At 45.7% G+C, this 23,650-nt stretch overlaps 1 protein-coding gene across 1 annotated transcript in view; it reads left to right on the plus strand.

Moving 5' to 3' along the window:
* Nucleotides 1-23,650, plus strand: part of PCBD1 (pterin-4 alpha-carbinolamine dehydratase 1) — a 204,906-nt gene that overhangs the window by 63,290 nt on the left and 117,966 nt on the right. The window lies entirely within an intron of this gene.

The raw sequence follows: 23,650 nt of genomic DNA on the forward strand, positions 1-23,650 counted from the left end.
CTGCTTTATTTAGTGTGCTCATAAAACCCTCAACAAGCCCATTGGCCTGCAGCCATAATGGTGTACTCTTTTGATGCTTAATATTCAGATGCTCCAAGAACTTTTTCAATTCTTTACTATTGAAGAGCAGGTCATTATTAAACTTTACAATCGCAGGGATGCCCCATGTTTCAAATATGCCATCTAGTTTTTCAGTAACTTGTTTGAGAGTCCTCAATGAGAGATCTTCAACCAAAGGAAAACATGAGTATTTAGCTATAATTGCCATTAAATGATGTCCATTATTAAGTGGAGCAAAGAAATCAATGGCTATCCTCTCCCATGCATGTACAGGGAGTTTTGTTATGTTTTTAAGGGTATTAAAGTAAAACTGTTTGACAGGCGGCTGCATATGTGACAGGCCTTGAGTTCCTTTTCAACCTTTTTATCTATGTCTCTTCTCGAAGAGCTCTGTTTGTGGCAACAAGACCACAATGTCCTTCGTAAGCCACTTCAATCACTTTCTGTCACCGACTTTGTGGAATCAGGATTCTTGACACCACAGTATAACTCATTCCTGAGTTATGGACAGTTCATATTTGACATTTTTGTATTTTTGATACTCACCATCATTACTGAGAAGTTGAGTGTGTTTTTTCCATGACCGGTCTAATCATGACTTTTTTTTTTTTTTTTTTTTTTTTCTTTTTTTTTAACTTCAGTGAGTCAGTATCATGGCTTGTGGCAGTGACAATCTGGGACAGCGATCTAGCAGCTGGTGTACTTGACTTGTCAATTAAATAATGTAGCCTTTACCCTTCTTGGATAGAGTACCATGATCTTGTATAGGCACTCTTGAAAAGTAGTCAGCAGGATTCTGATCCTTTCCTGGAAAACACACAGTGTTATGATCCCACTCTTGTAATCTTAGTCCCCATCTTAGCTAGGCCCCAGCTCCATCTTAGCCCATGGACATTGTCACGTTCCCTGTTTTTGCAGAATCGTTGTCTTGTCTGTATGCTACCACTATTGTCATCAGATCTTATCTTTCCTAAGAAACATATCATCCAGTTCTTTGATCAGTAACAACTATGAACTCAAAGGTGACATTCATTTGAGTCAAGTGTTAATCACTCCTTAAGTCAAGGTTACATAACAAATGATATATGTATTTGATCAGAGGAGTGTAATCTGAATTGACGTTATTTTCCTCTATAAGTCCATAACATCAGCGTTATAAGCGTACACTTTGATGTCTATAATTTATCATGCACATTCCATTCTCTAATAAAGATTTAGTGTATAAAGATTGTAATGTGCCCACTTATTAGAGAGGTCCTCCACCCAGATTGTCACCCTTCATTCTGACATAGACTATCTCATCTACTGCCAGTACACTTCATACTTCGCAGATGACACATCCCACCTGAAGCCTGCAGCTGATGTAGCCCAGTCCCGGAGGAGGGCCGCTTGACTGCTACTGCAGTGGGTATTTGCCCTGCACTGGGAACACTGTCTTCACACCTTTACCGATAACAGCAGTTTTTGCTGTCAACAAGGTATGGAAGGCATCCCTTCTCTCTACGATACTCTAGAATGCAAGTTTCTCTGCCTTTTATGCTGTTGGTATACCACATAGAAATAGGCAATAGAGTGTTAGGTTTTCGACAATATTCTAATGTTGTTTTAGCAATTGTCCTGTTAGAGATGGGGTCTCTGGTTGGCAGTCAGTTTGCACTCTGTCCAAGCCAGGAACCTTACTCTAGTCAGGGTAAGGGAGTTACACTCCTAAGACAACCCCTGCTCACCCCCTTGGTGGCTTGGCACAAGCAGTCAGGCTTATCTCAAAGTCAATGTGTAAATATTTGTACCACCACACAGAGTAATATATTGAAAACACTACCAAATGGACACTACACCAGTTTAGAAAAATAAGTAATATTTATCTAAATCACACAAGACCAAAACAACCAAAATACAACATACACAAGTCAATATCTGAATTTTCAAAAAAATAAGATTCTTACTCCATAGAAAACAATGGAAACATTGTTGTTACACAAAGTACCAGGTTTGCGTCTGAAATAAAGCCGCATGGGCGAGTGTGTGTCGGAAAAGTCAGCGCTGCGTCGATTCCTTACTCGCAAGTGAGGCAGTGTGTTGTTTCTTCTTCTTTGGTCGGGTAGGCGATGTGTCATTTTTCTCTCTCACAAGAGCGATGCGTTGATTTCCAGATGGGCACTTCGGAGCCGGTCAGGCTTGTGTTGAATTTTGATGCCCAGCGATGATGCGTACGAAATCCATCTGCATGGTGTTGGAAAACCACGCTGTGTGGGGTTTGCATCATTTTCAGCAGCCGCAAGCAGGTGGAGCATCAATTTTAGCCGCAAAGCATGTGCCATATCGTTTTTCAGCTCCGTTGCAGGTGGTGCATTGCAAATGTTCCCGCACGGTGTTCCTTGTGTGGATTTCCATCCTTTTTCTGCCAACTTCACCTCTCAAGGGCCCAGGGACTGGATAGGGCACCTCTGGGCAGGTCAGGAGTCTCAGCAGAGAGTCAAGGTGCTGGCAGAGGAAGTCTTTGATGGCTCTGAGACTTCAGAATGGGGGAAAGCTCTGTCCAACCCCTTGGAGACACTGCACAAGCAGGAATATACCACAAAGTCCAGTCTTTCTCCTCTCTCAGGCAGAAGCAGCAACTGCAGGCCAACCCAGCAAAGCACTGATGCAAGCAAAGGGGCAGTACTCCTCCTTCAGCTCTTCTCTTTGGCAGAGGTTCCTCTTTATTCCAGAAGTAATCTAAAAATCTGGTGTTTTGGGTCCACTACTTATTCCCCTTTCTGCCTTTGAAGTGGGCAAACTTCAAAGGAAAGTCTCTGCTGCTCACAATATTCTGCCTTGCCCAGACCTGGCCCCAGACTCACACAAGGGGGTATTGTGTCAGGACAGGCACAACCCATTCAGGTGCAAGTGACCACTCCTCCCCTCGCCTCTAGTTCAGATGGCTCATCAGGATATGCAGACTACACTCCCTTTGTGTCACTGTCCAGAGGGGGACTCACAAACAGCCCAACTGTCAGTCTGACGCAGACGTGGAATACAAGCAGGCAGAGCCACAGAATGGTTTAAGCAAGAAAATGCCCACTTTCTAAAAGTGGCATTTTCAAACTGTAAATTAAACAAACATTTGCAATGTAACAGATATAGCGTTTGCTCGCGTTGGAGCTATTAGCGTTGTAAACACCTGTAGGAGGCTGACCTGGTATGTGGTGGTTACACAAGGTACTTACACCTTCTACTAGGTTCACTGTAGTCACACTCAGTACACACAAAGAAAACACTCATTGTTACCAAAACAAAGTTACTTTATATTGGTGACACAAATACCATAGAGGCTATACTCCCTTTAGGAGGTAAGTAATAAACAACTTATATACACTTGTACGCAGAAATAGACCTAAAAACAGTTAGAAAATAGTGCAATTAGTAAAAATCACATTAGAGAATAATGGCTCTAGGGGGAGCACAATCTATATACTAATAAAGTGGAATGCGAGAGTCCCTCCCCTACCTGGGTAAGTGGAGTGTGTAGATGGGAGCTGGGAGTACTAGGAAAGCCCAAAGGTAAGTACCACAACACCCCCCAGCGACCAGGAGAGCAGGAGTAAATCACTGTAAATTCTACAGAACACCCACTTAAAAGAGAAGAAGAAGAATGCAAAGCCCAGAAGAAACTGCAAGACAACTATGTGGATTCCTGGACAAGAGGACCTGTGGAAGAAGTCCAACAAGCACAGCAGAGTCTAGAAGGGCAGGAGCCCTTACCCACCAGACTGAAGGTGCAAGAGATGAGTCGACGGTGATGAAGGAGAGTCAGCACTGCACCTTAGAAGACGGAATTGAGTTCCTGGAGGATGCAGGTGATGTCCCACACCAGAAGGAGGATTGTAGTTAGGTTTGCATCTTCGGATTTTACCAGCAAGCCTTGGCACACGCAAAACTCGCAGTTGGCAGGAAATGGTACTGCAGAGGAACAGGAAGGACCAGGTGGACTCTACCCAGGAGGGAGAGGCAGGGGGTGCCCTCAGCAACCCACAGAAGCACAGGAAGCATCCACAGGAGTCCCATAGGACTGGGACACAGAAGTCGAAGAAGGAGCCCATGCAGAACTACGAAAAGGAGTCCCATGCCACAGGAGAACCACTGGGGTAGCTGTGCACCACAGGATGGAGTGCTGGGGGCTGGAGCTTCAAGATTCCTGAAGATCCCTTGGAGACAAAGCCAACAAGCCATGGCAGCTGCAAATGAAGCGGTGCACTGGGGTCCTGTCCTGCATGGGAAGGCAAGGGCTTATCTCCACCTAAGTTGGACAGGTGGAGGAGAGGACCGTGTGCAGGAGAGGGGAATCCTCGCAGCCATTCATTGCAGTTGGTGCCTGCAGATGCAGGGGAGTGACTTGCTTCACTCCAAAGGCGATTCCGTCTTCTTTCTTGTGCATGCTGAAGATAGGCTGTCCTCAAAGGATGCATGACTAGGGAAACATTGTATCCATGGCTCCTTCCAGCAACTGCAGTGTGGCTGGCAAAGTCTTGCATCTTTGTTGCAGCTTGTCTGGTCCTGGAGCGTCCAGGTGCAGTTTTTTCAGTCAGAAGTCGAAGTGGAGGTTGCAGAGGAATCCTGCTGGGGTCTTGCAAACTGAATCTGACTAACCACCCAAGAGAGAGACCCTAGATAGACCTGAAAGTGGGATTGGTCACCTAGCTGGGTAAACACCTATCAGGAGGGGGCTCTGATGTCACCTGCCTGCACTGGACACATTGATGCGCCCAGAGTTCCCTGCCAACCTTGCTATTCAAGATGGCAAAAACCAGGGACCCTCTGGAGGAGCTCTAATGAACCACCCCTGGGGTGGTGAGGGACGGGGGAGTGGTCACTCTCTTTTCCTTTGTATAGTTTTGTGCCAGAGCAGGGGCCCGGTGTAGACTTGTTTATGCAAGGAGGGCACCAAATGTTCCTGTCAAGGCATTACCAGTGGCTTGGGGAGACTACACCTCCCAAGCCTGTAACACCTGTTTCCCGAGGGAGAGGGTGTAACACCTCTCTCCCGAAGGAAATCCTTTGTTCTGCTTTCCTGCCTTCCTGGGCTTGAGCTGTCTGTGAGGTGGCAGCAGCTTGGGCTGCCCGGAAAACCTCAGAGGGCTGAAGGAGTAATCCTGGGAGTCCCCCAGAGTGCATGGAATCATACAAGCAATGCTCGCAAAACATTGGGCTATGATTCCAACATGTTTGATACCCAACATGCCTATGTTCAGAGTTACCATTATGTAGCTTGACATAGGTATTGACCTATGTCCAGTACACGTGTAAAATGATGTCCCCGCACTCAGGAAGTCTGAGAAAATGGGCCTGGAGTCTGTGGGGGCACCTCTGCTAGTGCAGGGGTGCCCTCACACACAGGTACTTTGCACCCTGCCTTCTGGGCTACAAGGCCTGGCATACTGGTGTCTTATAACTGACCCTGGTGCAGTGAAAATTGGCAGTGAAAGGGTGCTTGCACCTTTTCACGCAGGCTGCAATGGCAGCCCTGCAGAACCCTTTGCTTGGGCTCCCTATGGGTGGCAAAATATATGCTGCAGCCCATAGGGATCGCTTGGAACCCCAATGCCCTGGGTACCTAGGTATCATATACTGGTTAACAGGATCCCAGTGAACACACTCAGACACACGGACATCCGGCAGAAAAAGAGGGTAACCATACCAAGAAAGAGGGTACTTCCCTACAATGCCTAACGGGGCCTTTCTTGCCACATAAACTGAAAATGAAAAGTAATACAGTTTCACATAAGGGAGCCGATTTAAAGTGCCACACCATGAGCGTGAAGGTGACTAATCAGAGCAAAAAGACCGGACCGCATTCACCTTTTCATAGTAATAAAAAACAAAAACGAATGCGATCGCACTGTGTAAAACCTTAAATTAGCGAAGGAGCGCTAGGGTAAACAATAGAATTAAACTGCTTAAGTTTAAGTGCTTGATTACTGCCCAGCAAGGTTGCGCTGCCTACGAAATAAAGAGAAAAAGTAGTCCAGAAACCATACAGAAAACATGGAGCCTCGTATGCTTTCAGTAGTTGCCCGGTGCTCTCGAGGAGGGATAGACACCATAAAAGTCATGACATATTCATGACTTTCACTGTTGAAATCAAGCAAATTTTAAAAGGCAAGCCCACGAACCAACGAAAGTGATGGACATGACATGGGCGTGGTTAAAAGCCCACAGAGAGAATACAACAGAGACTGAGTGCTTGCACGCTCAACCCTAAAAGCCAACTGTTCTAAAATATGTATTTTTAACTTGTGAGTTCAGACACACCAAACTCCTAATTCCAATCCACTCTCAAAGGGAAACTGCACTTAAAAGATATTGAAAGGCAGCCCAAATGTTAAACAATGAGATAGATAGGCCTTGCAACAGTGAAAAACGATTTTGGCTGTATTTCACTGTTAGGACAGGTAAAAGCACACAAGTACATGTCCCACCTTTTAACATACACTGTTCCCTGCCCATGGGGCTACCTAGGGCCTATCATAGGGGTGCGTTACATGTATGAAACGGAAAGGTTTAGGCCTGGTAAGTGGGTACACTTGACAAGTCGATTTGGCAGTTGAAAACTGCACACACAGACACTGCAGTGGCAGGTCCGATCCATGTTTTCAGGGTTACCCATGTGGTGGCACAATCAGGTGGGGGCACAATCAGTGCTGCAGGCCCACTAGTAGCATTTGATTTACAGGCCCTGGCACATCTAGTGCACTTTACTAGGAACTTATTAGTAAATCAAAAATGCCAATGATGGAAATGCCAAATACACATACAATTTATACAGGGAGCAGTTGCACTTTAGCACTGGTCAGCAGTGATAAAGTGCCCAGAGTATCAAAAACGGAGCCCCTCACACATTCATAACAAGGGCAACAGAAGCAAAAAAGACAGGGTAGACCACACCAAGGATGCCAGGTCTAATAGCTGGAAATGTTCATTTTATTCTTGTTTCTTGTAGTGTATCTCCTGTTTTTATAATTCTGTGTGGTTGCTTTAGATGTAGTACGATGTGTGGTAGTAGGAATAACAAAATGAGGTTGTTGCTGTTTCCACTGTGCCCCTGATCCCTTTAAGGGATTGTTAGTAATCCCAAAAGCAATACTTCTGTGTCAGTTATACTTTGAATAGTGTCTTGTAGGGATACCCCAATTTGTCATTCACTCAAGGCTAGTGTGCCGAACTAAGTTCACTAGTATCACCCGTGAGTGTGATGGGGCCCCTTATAGAGCTACGCCAAAGTTGGAATTTACGCAACAGTAGGACTGTGAGGAACATGTTTATTACCTCTTCAAAGTCTTCTTGTCTTCCCACACCTATCTTGATGGCTTGTTCAGCGTCCTTATCATTCTTTCAATTTCTGCTTGCCCTGTGCAATTGAGGTATCCACTACGTTTTTCTTACAGTTCAAACACAATCTAGTTTTGGGGAAAGAAGTATTTTATTTCCAAGAACAAGCATTTCCTTCAAGGAAACGCAAAGGAGAATGAGTTCAGTCTTTTCTTTGTTTGGAATTTGACATGAACCACAGAAAGGCTAAAGATAAAGTGGACAACAGTGGGCAGACATCCATCCAGCGTTCTGTCCTTCACTCTGTCTTTCTGTCCATCTCACTGCATGTCAGTGTGTTCCGTTTGTACCTCTGTGTTCACAGGTACTGTATGCCTCTTACCATCTCTGCATAAGTCACTATTGACCTGGTAGTCTGTGTGTTGATTGTGGTGCCTGTAGATCTCTGCCTACTGATACCTGTATTTTGTATGCAATCTGCGTGTGAGAATGTCTAAGTGTGTTGGTTTATGAAGTACACTAAAGTTAAGCTTGTCTTGATGTTCGGCTGTATTTAAGACTACTACTTAACTTGTAGTCAAATTGTTTGCTGTTAGAGCAGGGCACATGAGTTTCTTTGTGCGAAGCATTTACGAGACACAATAATACACATCTGAAGTGTAGGTGTACAGTGCAGGAGGAGGATTAATGCTTTCCCCCTAAAAATAATTAAGCGACACACTGATCAAATGTATTTGCAAAAAACAGTAAATAACCACTAAGCTATTAGAAATTCCCTGGCCCTTCGGGATGGCTTGCTTTCTTAGGATTAGGTTTATTTGTGTTCTATGGTGCTATATAGAAAGAGGTTAATAGAAAAGTAAACTAAATGAGGGGACACAAATGCAGCAATATATTTCACATATTGTCGTTAGGTTCAGTAATGGCAATGATGTCTAGCCAGTTCACCTTATATGCATATAAACAAAATGGGAGGCACATCCTTTCTTCTTCATGAGTTAATACATTGAATACAAAATTAAGTTTGGGAATAGATAAGTTATCTGCCTTTCAGTTATTACAAACTTTAAAGAAAGAACAGCGGTTATTTTATATCGGTTTGCACTGTTAGTTCAATACATCAAAACAAATGATTAGTATGTAAACTATGCCCATGTCTGCAGACAATCTGGAAATTTTCGAGAGCAGGAAAGTCAACATGTCTCTGTGTCAGATGTTATATTCACACTTAAGTTACAGCTATTTTATTAAATAAATGTAATCTCTAGCTCTGACATGACTTATGCTGCATCAGATTGCCCAGTCGTACTTCAACAGGAAAGAAGTGGGTAGGCAATCAAGGAACTTTCCTGATTCTGAACCTTAACTCAACTTGAAATTACCCATTTTATATATTTTTGATTGACAAAAATATCGATGATGGAAATGTATGCAGTAGTTACTCTCTGATGGAGCTGTGAGGGGAGGAGTTGCTGCCCTTTGTATGTGTTTGTTTGAGTAGGGGAAGAGGAACTGTGTTTAGGAAGGCAGGGACTGTGCAGGGGGAAGCCTCCATTGGTTCATCAGGTGTAGCTGCACCGGGGCCCAGATGGTCCCACTAACCTTGATTATTGCTGCTTTTTATAATATAATACAAACAGCAGCCAGGGGTCCCATTTCCTTCCTTGCACACAGGCCAATGTCAAACTGGCTACGCTACTGGAACTATGCAGTACATTATCTGGTAAGACAGTTTTTAATTATCGTGTGGTGGGAGTTAAAAAACATGATTTAGTGTTCATGAGAAAACACATTGTGTAGCAATTGTTGATTTAAGAAAAATGTCAATCAAACCTTTTTTCATGATGATTTGGTCTGACATTCATGTACATATGAAAACAGGCTAAAACAAGTAAAATAAACTTGGGCACTCTTGAGTTCTTTCCTGTTGAAAGGTCTGTTAACTGGTTTTCAACTAAATGGCTTTGACCACACATATCTTTCCCCCACAAAAAATCTCATCGGATGAATGTTTCCCAATTCACACATCCGAGCGCGCCAGTTGCAGACAGCCCGATGCCGGTGTGGGACTGCCCCCCACAACAAATGGTGTGGGACTGCCCCACCACAACAAATGACCTGGGTTGAGGTTAAAAGTATCACGTCAGAGCTAGCTGAAAACAGTTTATTGCCCATTCCGGAATCTTGCTTGCCGACCCATTGCCAAAGGCGCCAAACACCTGATAGATATGTTGATCTTGCATTTGTCCTTTTCAAAAGTCAAATAGCCATGACATGGAAGGGCCCCATCTGTGCCAGACACAAGTCAATGGTTGCGAACCCTACTGCTTTGGCCCTGAGCTGAAGCTAATACTCTCCATGCTTTGAAAGCCAAGGGCCTACTGAAAACTGGAATGGGGCACAGGGATACCTATAAGTCTCAATTTGGAGGCCAAAAATGATATTCACCCACCCTGAAGGATGAGATTTGACACACTCTACGATTTTGAGAATGACCAAACGGTATACCCGCCAATTAGAGGAACCTGCTACATGACGCTGAATAATGTTGCAGGGTTCCGCTCTATGGATGATACAAATTGATTAGCCAATGCGATTATGGGTCACAACCTCTAGGAAACATATCCTGCTTAGTTCAGCAACTACTCAGCCTTCCACACAGAAAATAACCCCTTCAGATATCCTCTCACCACCGTCTCCCCCACTGTATCTGTCTCTTTAATGTCTCATGTGAGTTAATACATATACAGGGCTTGACTGTGATTGCTATTGCCTACTCCTGAAATGTGATTGTGTAGTGTCCTTATTATCCACTATAACTCAAATTTATTTCAGTGTGTAGACGTGCTCTTTTTGGCCTCAAGTGGTTACTTCTTGTATCCTGAATTTTTCTTTTTTTTTCTTCAATAAAGAGATATGAAAAAAACTATGTGGCTTTCGGTAAGTGCTTGATTAACTATTTGTTATTTGGCCAATTATACTAATAATACATTTCAATTGAAGCTATTAGAAGCTTATGAAAAAAGGCAACCACCATATTACTTATGTCATTATCTTCTCTAGTCAACAAAACTCAACACAATATTAAGAAATGGGGGGGAAAGTGAGTCAACCATTATAAGTAATTTGACGGACTCTCCATAAAGTGCTACATTACATAATACATCACATGATGAAAAATCAAATGCTAATTCGCAAACAAGGATTAACGTGTATTTTGCTCCATTGAAATCAAGAGTCTACATGCTCGGAGAAGAAAAAATCCAGACTATTGCCACCGTATTTATCTGTCTTGCTAATAAAGGCTGTAAACCAGCTAACATTGGTAAATCAGCATGTTATTTCATACAACACTTGAATACGTTAGAAGGTAAAAACATGAAACCTGATTCCGCAAACTATATAGCGAGCAAGGAATATAAATTAAAATAATACATAAAACATCACAGGACTACAGTCTTTTGAATTGAAACTCCATATTTTTTCTCACTTTTAAAGAGCATTTTATAAAACTGATCATCGCACTGCATACTTCAGGAGAGTCTAGCTGCCTATAGCCAGAGGATACATACCCATGTTAGAAGTTCTGATATTGGTGGATCGAAGAATAGGAACTAAGAAGCGTAAACTCCATGTTCAATATAATGTGTAAAATAGCATAACAGGAGTAGTGCTTTTGAGGGAGCAACTATCGCATGGGCAGTTTGGGAGGGATGGAAACCACGCACCCTATTGTGGAAATGGTAAAAGAAAATGTAGTGTGCCAAGGCGCTGGTGGGGTAGGTATAGTCTATATTGTGAGTTCAGTGTGAAAATGTATGTAATATTTCAAATTATATTCGTGTGACAATGCAGAATGTTTAACCACCAGTTCTCTGTGCTGATATTCGATAATTAAAGACATACGTCGAGATTTCCAAGTTTCCTCGACTAACTCTGGGCTGGAGAAAAACTCCAGAACACCCAATCTTGCAAAACTTTCTTTGACCTAGGGAAGCCAGGGGATGCTAGCCATAGTATCCTGGCCCTGAGAATATTTTGAAATTAGGAGAAAAACGCACCTCCGGAGTTTGCCAGATATTAAACCATAAAGGAAAGTTGCAAGGATTATGGTGTCATTCAGATAATTCAGCCAAACCTCAGCATGGCAGATATATGTGACGGTGCGTGAGGAAACAGCAAGAATTCTCAGAAGGAAGCTGTTTTCTACCTTTTTGAATGAGTTCAGCGTTAGGATATCCCCAGACACCAGCTTCATAAAGACCCATCTGAATACATTTGGTCTTATAAAGGAGCAGCTCTCAATGGAAAGTATTACAACATCTAGATAACAACCTTGAATTCCCACTATTCCTTATTAGACATGGATTCAGTATAAGGAATTCACTGGTTCACACACGACCATACCGATCCTTCCGGAAACAGGGAGGCCACTCCCTGGGGTTTCCCAAGAATATCTGTCCATCTTACCTTTGGAGACTGTAACATTTCTGCGCAAAATATAACGCACCAAAACAGGTAGTCTTGGGTTTAAGAAGCGCACGGGTACATTGAAAATGAACTAAAACTAACGTTTTTCTTTTGAAATGCCTTTGTCTTCTCAGATATGTGGGAAAGTCAACAAGAAAGTTAGAATTAGGATCTAAGAACATAGGTCCAGGATCAGACGAGGTGTTTTACCTAAAAAAATAATTATACATTTTAAGTAATCTCATGGTATACCTAAAAAAAATGTTTTTGGGCAAGAGTTGAGAAATTGGGTAAACCTAAGAGACCAAGGGCCAGATGTACGACCTTTTGTTTTGTGACTTCCAATTTGTGATCCGTTTGTGAATCGAAAATTGCAAAGCACAAAACTAAATGTAGAACAGTGTTAAGCACACTGTTTGCGATCCCAATGGGGTTGCAAATGGCCATACCTCATCAAAATTCATGAGGTAAGTCACAATTTGCGACCCCATTGGGAATGGCCAGCGCTCACAGGGATGGTGGCCTAATGGGGACAGCAGGCCACCATGTCTGTGACTGCTTTTCAATAAAGCAGTTACTTTTCTTTTTTAAATGCTGCCCGTTTTCCTGAAAGGAAAACCGGATACATTTCTACAAGAAACATGACAAGTTTTTTTTTTTTTCTTTTTTCAGAAGAGGCAGTGGTCAGTGGGACCAGTGCCTGCACTGAAAAAATATTTTCGCATGCATTCACAAAGGGGAAGGAGTCCCCAAAACGGGAAGCAGTCCCTTGGGGACCCCTTCAGTTTGCGAATGGCTTACCACCAATTTGAAATTGGTGGTATTCTGCGAATGTTTTGCAACCTCATTTTGGTGACAAAATATTTGTACGTCCCTTTCGGATTTGGTATTTGGGAAGGAATGCCCTGAACACGCCCCTTCTTAATACCGATTCGCAAAACACAAATCGCAATTTGGTAACAAGTTACCGAATCACAATTTGGGCTTTGTACATCCCAAAAGCATTTTTCTAGTCTTAAACGGGCGGTTCTGCGAATCAGCCCGTTTGTGACTAGGAAAATGCTTTGTACATGTGGTCCCAAATCTTAAACCAATATTAGTATGAAAAGAACAGCAATGGAGGTATAAATTAGACACTAATAAATCCAAATTAAATGATGAAATAGAGTGGCACAGGTTGAAACAATTGTATTATGTGGAAGTATCACTTATTTAAGTATACCTAGGCCTTGGTACTTTTCATTTGAGATGTACACCACACATCCATACATGTCCTGGAATTTGGGGGTGTTGATTGTTTCCTCCGCTGACAAAAACGCTCCATTGCCCCAGAGACCGGTTTGCAATAGAAGCTGGCCCCTTGCTTAGAGAAAGTGGCCTGGGGGATGGCGAATTGTTTGCCGAAACTGAATGGAGATAAAACCGTGCTGAATTTTTAGGGAACTATCCAATGTCTCAAGCAACATTCAGCTGGCCAGATTGCTTGTGAAGTCCACCAATTCCCATCTCCCCCATAAAAAGATTGGGGATGTGGCTGGATAGCTCCCTATACATGAAATACCCAGCAAAAACAATTAACAACATCATGTGTTAACATGTTGAGAACTATACGCAAAATCCTTGACTTGTTACCAACACGTTCCAGGAGTATAGTGGGCAAGGTGCTTATTCTCTCCCTCCTTGGCTGTGGGAATTCCCTCTACATATGTGTTCACCCAAATCTGTTATTAAGAGACTCCATGTTGTGCAAAATACACCAGCAGGAACCGACTTTAAGCTACCTGCATACACTGCAGCAAAAAGCGTCCTGGCCATCCTGCACTGGCTTCCAGTGGAGGAAAAAATAGAATTCAGGACACTGTGTCAGGCGCACGGGGGAATCTACCACAAGGGCCCTCCTATCTCCCTAATCCCCAGTAGGGCATTAGGAGCTTCCAGCGTTACATTCCTGAGTGTCCCTCGAAACCAAAAGGCCAGACAGGGTGGGTGGGAGAGTTGGGGGAGGGGGGTTGATGGGATGTGGTGAAGATCCTCCTCTTATCTTAGTCCCAAACTTTGGAACTCAATGTTAGCAGAGTTAAGAAGTGAACCTAATGAGACTATCTTCAGAAGATTACTTAAAACGTGGCTCTATCCCCTTTAGTCCTGTCATATACCCCCCCTAGATGATCATAGATGTACACTATGGTTTATGTTGTGCTTGGAAGCCTTTGGGTAGCCACGCGCTTTATACATCTACAATATAATACAGTACAATTTACAGAGGGAAGTCTTAATTCCTCTTTGGGAGTACCTCAACTTTTTTATTCCACCCTATAATATGGGTGCAAAACTTAAACAATATGATGAATCTTTTTTTTCGCATACACTGTGAAAAGCTGATTACATTTCAAATACATTTTCTTTTTTTATATAAACAATTTTTATTGGTTTTATGGAAAGAAAGGAAGAAAGAAAAATGCAGAGGTAAGGCATAGTGCAACAGCCACCTTAGAGTCATTCTCATACTGACATTATACATTGACAATAAGACATTTCAGCAGTACCGCTTTGCAGAACAGAGCACACATTCATAGTCGTTCATGGGACAAGACCCAACCATTTCCCCCACATCTTTGCATGTTTATGGGGGAAGCCCCTCACCTCATAGACTGATTTTTCTTGGTTTGCACAACAGTCAACCCCGTGCCTCCATTTCCCAAAGGACAATCTAGTGGGGAAGTTCCAGATGGCTGCAATATCTCTCTTGGCCACCAGCATGGCAGCACCAGCAAACCTACGGTCATCTGTTGAGCCCTCCAGCTCCTCTAACTCCTCTATTGTGCCCAACAGGACCAGTCTGGGGGACATCTGTTGCACCCTCCTCAGCACTACATTCAATTCACAATTTATCTTACCCCAATATACCTGTATGACCAGGCATGTCCAGACTATATGAAGAAGTCCGCTTTGCCTTCTGAGCACTGAGGACATTGAGCACAGGGTTTGGAGACCCGCTCGGTTTAGCAAGTCCGGGGAAAGGAAAGCCCCATACAAAAAATATAGCTGCACCACTTGCAATCTTGCCGACACTGCCAGTAATTTGGGTGCCATTAGCGCCTCTACCCAGTCTGCCTCCTCAGTAGGTCCAAACCAGCCCTCCTATTTGTCTCTGATATGGTTTAGGTTGCCTGGAGCATTGTTGTAAATTTGGAATACCCCTTTTTTCCTCAGCTCTCCCATTAGCAATTTGGCCTCTAGTGGATTGTATTCCGGTAATGTATCAGCGCGGAATAAGTGCACGCCTAGGGCATGGCGGAGTTGGAGATATTGGAAGAATTTTGTGCGGGAGAGTTGAAAGTCAGTTTGCAAGTCTTGAAAGGATCGCATGGCATCCCCTTTCCACACATCTCCCAGCCATGAAATGCCCACCAGGTCCCATTTCGCAAACCCACTCAATGCAACCGATCCACTTAGCCATGTACCGTGCCACAATGGAGTCTGCTTAGTAATGGCATTGTCCCATCAAGTATGCCGCAGTGCCACCCGCCATGCAAGAAAGACCACCCTAGTCATTGGGTCCATCCCACGGGGAAGCGGTGAGCCATAAAGAAGTTTAGAATAATGGAAAGCGTAGCGTGGTTGGTTCTAGCTGATAGGCTGGGTCGGTCCACCCCCCATTAAACCAGTCATGCACCACTAGGAGCTGCGTCGCTAAGTAGTACAGGTAAGGGTTGGCCATGGCCATACCCATCCCTCCATCACATACCCCTCTCTGGCAGTGCTGCAGCGCTAACCAGGAACGTGGGATTGGGCACGGGAAGTTCTAGAGCACGTATAAAATACGCAGTAGTATCATCTTACATAACTCCACACAGCCCGAACGTTTAATGGCAACGCCTGCCATCTTTGTAGGTCGTTCTTGAATCGAGACAGCAACGGTGCCAGGTTTAAGGTCCATGTGAGTTCCGAAAGGAGGGCCATCCATATACCAAGGTATTTAAAGCTCAGCCGGCAAATGGGCACTACCTCCTGCCACTCATAGCAGCCTCACAACAATGCTAGGGGCACCAGCACCGATTTGGCGGGGTTCATTGTGAACCCCTATGCCTCCTCATAGCAGCGCAGAAGATGTAAGCTCCTTGGGCCAGATTCACTGTAATCCATCATGTAGAGCACAAAATCGTCGGCATATAGGGCCACTCAGTCTTCAGAGGCTGCTCCCCAGTTCCAGCCGCAATATAGTGGGTCTATTCTAATCAGTTGTGCCAAAGGCTCAATGGCCAGGGCACAGAGGAGAGGGGACAGGTGACCGCCTTTGCGCATTCCCCGGCAGATAGAAAATGTAGAGGATAAGGTACCGTTGACCTGCAGTGGGGTTGGCATATAAGGCATGGACTAGTCGAGTCAACAGTGTTGAAGGCTTTTTCGAAGTCAACAAATAGAAGAGATAGGCTCTGGGGCAACTGGCAGCTGCGGTCTAGGGCCATGTGTAGAAGACATATACTATGTTGTTTGCTTTGGTTAGCCATGAATCCGCACTGATCTGAGTGAATCAGCAATGGCAGGACTCTCTTAAGTCATGAGGCAAGAATTGCAGCGTAAATCTTCACTTTGCTATCAATAAACAATATTGATCTGTAGTCGGCACACAGCTGTGCTGGTGCCTGGGTTTTGGAGCACACCACAATAGTAGCAACGTCTAGTCCCTCCAGAAAGAAGCCCAGTCGGTTAACCTCCTCATATAAGGCTTTAAGGTGTGGTGTCAGGTCGTCCTGGAACTCTTTGTACTATTACGACGGGAATCTGTCAGGTCCAGGAATTTTACCAGCCCCCACTGAGGAGATGACTTCACTGATTTCTTCATTCGTTAAAGGTTCATCCAGTATTGCTACCTCCACAGGGGTCAATTCAGGAAGGGGAATGTCTGTTCAGAATTGGTGGGCTTGGTCCAAGTCAATCACCGCCGAAGCCTGACTCAGCTCCTCAAAATAAGTGGCAAATGTGTCCATCACTTCTTGGAGCTTGGTGACCAGTTCTCGGTGTGTTAACATTTTTGGGAATAATTCTAGATGATTGAGAGTGGTAGGCCAACCAGTAAAGCAGCTTCCTATTTTTTGTCCCCCCATCTATCTACCCTGGCATTGGCCTCTCGCCAAAGGTGCTTAGCCACCTCCAGAGAGTGATCACTGATCTCCTCTCAAATCAGTAGGAGTTGCCTGGCCTTGTTCAGCTGCGCAATTTCCTCCGCCTCCAGCTGAGTGGCCCAGGTCTCCAGCTGAGTAGTGCAGAGGTCCTGGGACCGCTCCTGGGAGTGGACAAGGATCTTGGCTGCCCCCACATCACCGTCTTGCTTGCGGCCCAAAGAGCTCCTGGTGAGTGGACCGATTTCTTGTTGAGGGCAAAATATTCCTGAAGGGTTTGTTTCAATTGTTGAACATGAGGTTTGTGTTGCAAGAACCGTGCATTCATTTGCCACATAGTGCGGTCCACCGCCTGAGTGGGCCCCATTACAAATCGGAGTGACTCATGATCTGATATCCCAGCTGCAGAATTTCAATGTGTGTGAGGTGGCGGCATTCTGTGACTGGCAATAAAACAAGGTAGATTCTAAATTGTGTATGATATGCTGCTGAGGTACGCATGAACTGACATGTCGTGGGTGCCAAACCCTCCACGCATCCAACAGCCGCGTGGACGTCAGCCACCCGACAATCCGGCAGCCGCAGCCTGCCTGTGGGCTGAGGGGGGATCCCGTCATGTCCGACGCAGGGTCGGGGGACTGCATTGAAGTCTCCCCCCAAATAGTGGCCCCCTGGTACAGATCCAGGAGCAGGCTAGTGAGATTATTTAGAGACTCACGCACACACTAATGTCATTGATCGTGAGACCTTCAACTTTCCATGTGAGGGTCACATATCGCCCCTGTGGGTCTCTCCACACCTGGGTAACGAGCATAGGAAATGAGCGGTGGAGCAGTATTGCTACTCCTCTCGAACCGTGCACAAACCCTGCATGGTATACTCTGTCAAACTACTTACGGGCCAAGAGCAGACAGCAGTCCCCCAGAAGATGGGACTCTTGCAACATTTGTACGTCAGGTAGGTGGCAGTGAACGTGTGTAAGCACCGTCATGTGCTTGATCTGGTCTAAGAGACCATTTACGTTCCATCAGATAATGTGCACCGGCCCCATTCTATCTGTGGGTATATGTCAGCTGAAATCCTACCCACGAGTCCTCCCGGGTATCCTCCTGGTCTCCTATCGGAAGAGCGAGCATAATGCACCGTTGTGTGTCGTACTGCTTGCTGTACAGAAGTGTATGCCGATATCCCTGTGCATTTGTTAGTAAGAGCAGGCAAACAATGAATCTCAACAACAATAACAAATGCTATGATACATGGCCCGAACTCCCGTACCCCCCAAACTCCTTCCCCACCCTATACTTCCCCCAGGAAGTATCTGTCGCCCTTATAAAACATCTTAATCTCTAACACAGCAAGTTATTAACCCCAATCTAATAAGTATGGTGGCCCCTTCTATAGTGTCGGATTAAAGAGCATTAGATATTAGGCAGCTGTAGTGTACCAAATACTTAGCTTTGGGTTTTTACTTGCCCTCCCCTCCCTGTCTTACCATTATAGAAGTTGGAGCACCGGGCTTCAGGACAGGTCAGAGTCACTAGCGGCATTGCTTGCTGGATGTTTGGGTAGCGTCTTTGGAGTGGTACCCTCAGATAGGGGTCCCACGGGGAGCTGGATCGTGAGCCCCACTGTGCCCTGTGCCTCCTGGAGCACGTGCACTGCCACGGGCCTGTGGGCCGCCACCATCGACTGTCCATTGGTAGCATCTCCCCGGTCCATTGAGGTCTGTCATTGGGGGGCCCAGAGGGACATCTCCGGTTATTCATGTCCATGCCACCATGGGATTCTCAAAGAAGTAGGTCTTATTGCACCATTCGGAGCCTTTCAGGAAAAAGAAGACGGTAGGCTATCTCCATCGCTCTCAGTTTCTGATTGACTTCCGTGTAGGATCGACATCGCAATTGAACTTCCCTTACATAATCCGGGAATATAAGTACCTTTGCTCTGTCGCAGCACAGTTCAGTTTTTGAGTGTGCCTCCTGTAGCACCACATCTCTGTCCTTAAAGTTGAAAAACAGAAGTATCACCAGTCTTGGCGGAGAGCCCGGTGGCGGCCTAGCCTGCAGAGCCCTATGGGCTCGCTCTATGGCGAACCACGGCGTGAGGCAATCTCCAGGTATCCAGGATCTGAACAATTTCTCCAAGAAAGAGGCTAGTGTGGAGGCTGCTGTGATTTCTGGAAGGCCTATGATACAGAGATTATTGCGCTTTGATCGGTTTTCGGCATCTTCCGCCCTGCAATGCAGTTCTGATGTACCGATCGACAGTGTGGACACTTCTGATTTCAGGGCGGTCAGTTCATCTTCCACAGTGGATATTCTCGATTCTGCTTCTGAGATCTGTGCAGTTGCACTAGCGCCACGTCAACCATGACCTCCCCAATTTTGGCCTCCATCACTGTCTGGGATGTCTAGATGGCTTGAAGAATGGTTACCAGGTCTCCAGCGGGTAACGATTTCCCACCAGGGCCGCCAGGTCTCCAACATTAGGAGAGCTAGGGCCTTTGGTTAACTGTTTCATGTGCATTTGCGCTGAGGCAGTCCGTGCCGGCTTGTTTTTGCCCATTGTAGCTTTCCCTGTGCACAATTACTTCAGCAGCAGATGGGAGCCCACTCAGTGCTATTGAGAATCCGCCACATATTGCGGCAATGGCTGCGTGCCACAGACTGCCCTGCCACAGGCATAGACTGACCACGACTGCCGCAGCGTTGTCCAGTTTGGGCTTTCCTGCTAGCGGGTCAGGCACTCCATCTTTCCGGCCGCCTGGAGCTATGCATCACGCTTCTACCCCACCACCTCACGGTAGCGCAGATAACTTGTTGCATGGGGAGATGGCCTCCAAGAGAAGTCTCTAGGACTGCCACAAACCTGACCCAAGCCAAAGATGCCCTCTCATGGGGTCTGGCATACAAGTCTAGGCCCCAGCCAGGACCGCCCCTTCAGTGAAGTTGGTTGGGTTCTCTGCTGTGGGATCCCAAGTCTCGCGGGGGCCCTAGTAAATACTTAAAGTCCCGCTCCACAGCGCACTTTCAATGTAAGCTCACCTCCGTACACTGTCCTGTTGCCGGTGGGTCTCGCTGCGAGGCAGCAGCGCACAAATCAAAACCAGGGTGCCTATAGTCACTGTTACTTCTATCTGGTCGCACCGCCCTCCAAGCAGCCACGTTCTTGTCCCTGATGGCCAGTGGACCGTGCTTCCCCTGAGCGCACTCCATGCTGCATCAACTGGCCTGCCCACTTGACTCAGGGTTGTAGCCTTCTCCCAGGGCGGCCGCTCCAAATGCGCCCAGCCCTCACGCTGTGGCGCAGCTGCTCTGTCGTGTCAGCTGCACCGCCTCAGTCTTCACTCTGCCCTTCGGTGTGGCTGGGGGCCAGGGGTACACCAGAGAGGGACAGGGGGCCCAGATCCAGGACCAGCAGGTGCACCTGTCCCAGGGTCCGCGCACGCACCCGGGCTGGTTACTTCTCTCCCCGGGCCCGTGGCCCGGCCCGGCCCGGATGCCTCCATCCTGGGCCAGCCCGCCACTGCTCCTCCTTTGTGCCACCTCCTCACCTTTCTCACGCTGCCGCCTGATCTTCCTTTCCTTTCGGGTGGCCTCAGCACTGTCTTGGCAGCAAGCGGAGGAGCCGCTCGCTTCACTCCTCAACTGGGGCCCTCTGAGGTCCCAGCACAGCCGTCAACAGGGCTCCTCTCTCAATGGCGCCTGGCCGCCATTTTAGGTTTGGTCCGCCAGTCACTGGCCAGTGCCATGAAGGCTCCACCGGGCACAGCTCACCAGGTCGAGCACTTCTCTGATGCCAGGTAGTCCCCCGGCACCAGTCCCGCTCAAGGATCAGGGCGAGATGGGTGCTGCCGAAGGCTGATGACAGAGGGGTCCGGAGTACTACGAAAGTGCAACCGCCATCTTGACGCCTCAGCCACGCCCCTCCCACATTTCAAATACATTTACTCACATACTACATGTTCTTTTAAAATGAGCTAGGCATCTGTGGGTCAGCTCTGATTGGTTCCCTCATTTCTGTCATGAGGTTACATTTACTGTATTAACAGTATAGTTAGAATTTTATATTATGGTGGACTCCTATGGTTAATAGTATCTAGTTGACTGCAGCATCATGTTGCGACCACGCTTTGACATGATGATGTCAATGAGGTTGCAGACAAAGATTGTGAGGACGCTGGAAACTGGCATAAGTGCACCAACTGGCATTCTTAATCCAGTTGTTCAAACAGAAACTGGTGCACGCAGACATTTTTGCTGGCAATGAACAAATTCCAAAGTTAGGTGCACTTGTGTGCCCAGCAACTTGGTATGCTACATATTAATGACAAATATGGCCCATTCGACTCGCCAAAACTAGTATGAGGTTCGAAAAGGTGTTTATAAAACTTGTTGGTGTGTCATATAATAATATTCCCTGAATAATACCATTTGTCCTACTGTAAATATTTGTCTTTGATCTTTAACTTCTCAAGCAGCAGTAATTGTCGTGACACCCACAGTGACTCCTTGGCCCCAGAACAGCTCATCCAGGTAGTCACAGTCTTGTTTGTGAGCCCTACGCTATAACACGGTTACCCACTTTTGTTGAAGTTGATTGCAACACACACGGTCTGCCTGATTCCACACCTCGTAGCACTCATTTCTATGTTGTATGCCTGGGGGCCCGATTGGTTTGTTCAAATAATTATGTTTTACTCATGCTCAAAACGCTTGGATGAGAATCTATTCCATTCCTATTGCACGGGTACCTGTAGTCTATTCTGATAACCAGTTAGTTTCTTAATACTAACTAGAGGCATCTAACCACAACAGCAGCTTGACATGGAAGAGGCTCTTATCACCTTGCAACTACAATCGGACTTCTCTTTAGAGCTTCGCAATAAACCAATGGGAACTTCCTATGGTAAGACCACTTTAGAACAAAACCGGAATCATAACTTTCAACACGGTCCTTTGCGACTCCAATGTATGTTTGAGAATATTTATCTATGTATGTCGTATTACACAACACCAACAACACTTTGCACGGGGTTGGTACTGTGTCCATCAGTCCCCCACAAGAAGAGTGAAGGACTGCATAATTAGGTGAGAATTGGCATTCTCGCTGCTCCACGTTTTGTTTCCCGTGTCACACGAGCGAAGAGACTTTTAGGGGTAATAATGCATTAATATATATCTTGTGCTGTGTAATCCTTATTGTAAATAGAACGTTGTTATCAAAGAGAATTTTGCACGAGTTCAGGTCTGAAACCTGTAGACTTGGATGGGCCATTGAGAAGGTGTACTAAAAACCACGTAGCTCCTCCGACGTCAGTTGAATTTAATAATGTAATACATACCATAATTTATATTTTAATGGATTTGCATGTCACATTAGCTTTCCTAATGGAAATTTGGCAGCTTACACAGAAAACATCGGTTGCCTCTACCTTGCAAAAATAAGATTGAGAGCAACGTGCCAGCCCATAGAGTACAGAAATGGGATCTAGTTAAAGACAACCCTAACGATGAAGTATGCCATCTATATGGGGTGTGAGGGGGTTCTCATCTTTTTTTAATGATTATATAATTTTATCTGTACACAGCTATCCCAAAAACAGTACAGTATCACCTATACTGTTAGCCACAACTTGTGTTTCAAATTGAGCCACAGCCTACAAGGCCTTCTGATGTTTAGATATGATATATGAGCAGGGGTACTTAAATTATGCAATGCTTTGGCGTTTTCCCGCATAATTTTAGATTTGCCGCATACTCAGTCTTCTGATTTTAACCAAAAAAGTGTTGTTTCTAGTTCAAACAGATCAAAAGTTGCTTACTGCTCGTGCGCAGTGGCAGGATCTTTTTGAAGCAGTGTTATGTCATCTTACAGTTCTAATACTCAATGATTAATCATCCAATACAGGCAAAAATGAGTAGTGCTGCAACAAAGAGCAGCAATAGTACTAAGAAAACAGTGGCCAAAACAAGAGAGCTGTGATAAAAAACAATATTCTGATGGATACAACTACCTGTGGATTCCTCACCTCATGAATCCTCCCATGGCGCCAGCATTCTACGGAAATCTTCTTACTAGTCTCTGCACGTCGACGAGGACGTCACTGTCTCGCACGCGACGCCGTCTGACGTCATACAGGCAATAAGAGGTCCTCGACGACGTGCGGACGTCAGTTCCCTTTTTTCCGTGCATTCGAAACGGTTATCTTCGAGGGAGCAACTGTTACTCTTGCGGTTACAGTGTATATCTTGCTGCGTACTCTTTCTCTGTGGAAATAATGTCGCAGAGAAAGTCTGGATTTAAGCCATGTCGTGAGTGTGGAGGCAAGATGTCGGTGACTGATCCTCATTCCGATTGCCTTTGGTGTTTGAGCTCCGACCACGACGTCTCGACTTGTGATTCATGTCAGCACATGAATCCGAAGGCCCTTAAAGAACGTGAGGCGAAGCTGTTTATGGCCAAGTCAAAGGAGAAGCATCACAAGAAGTCTTCTCCAAAACATCGGCGTCATCGAGACTCCCGGCGCTGTAGAGAATCTCGGCGTCATTCAAGAAAGGCTCGTTCCAGGTCTCCGGATCGGCGCCGAAAGACATGGGAGGTCAGCCCCACGGTGACGCCGCATCCTTCGACGCCGTTGCCCTCTCCGGCGTCACCAACTTCGCCTGGACAGGCGTCGGTGATTGAGG

Source organism: Pleurodeles waltl, chromosome 6 (genome assembly GCF_031143425.1).
Source record: "Pleurodeles waltl isolate 20211129_DDA chromosome 6, aPleWal1.hap1.20221129, whole genome shotgun sequence".
NCBI classification, from domain to species: Eukaryota; Metazoa; Chordata; class Amphibia; order Caudata; family Salamandridae; genus Pleurodeles; species Pleurodeles waltl.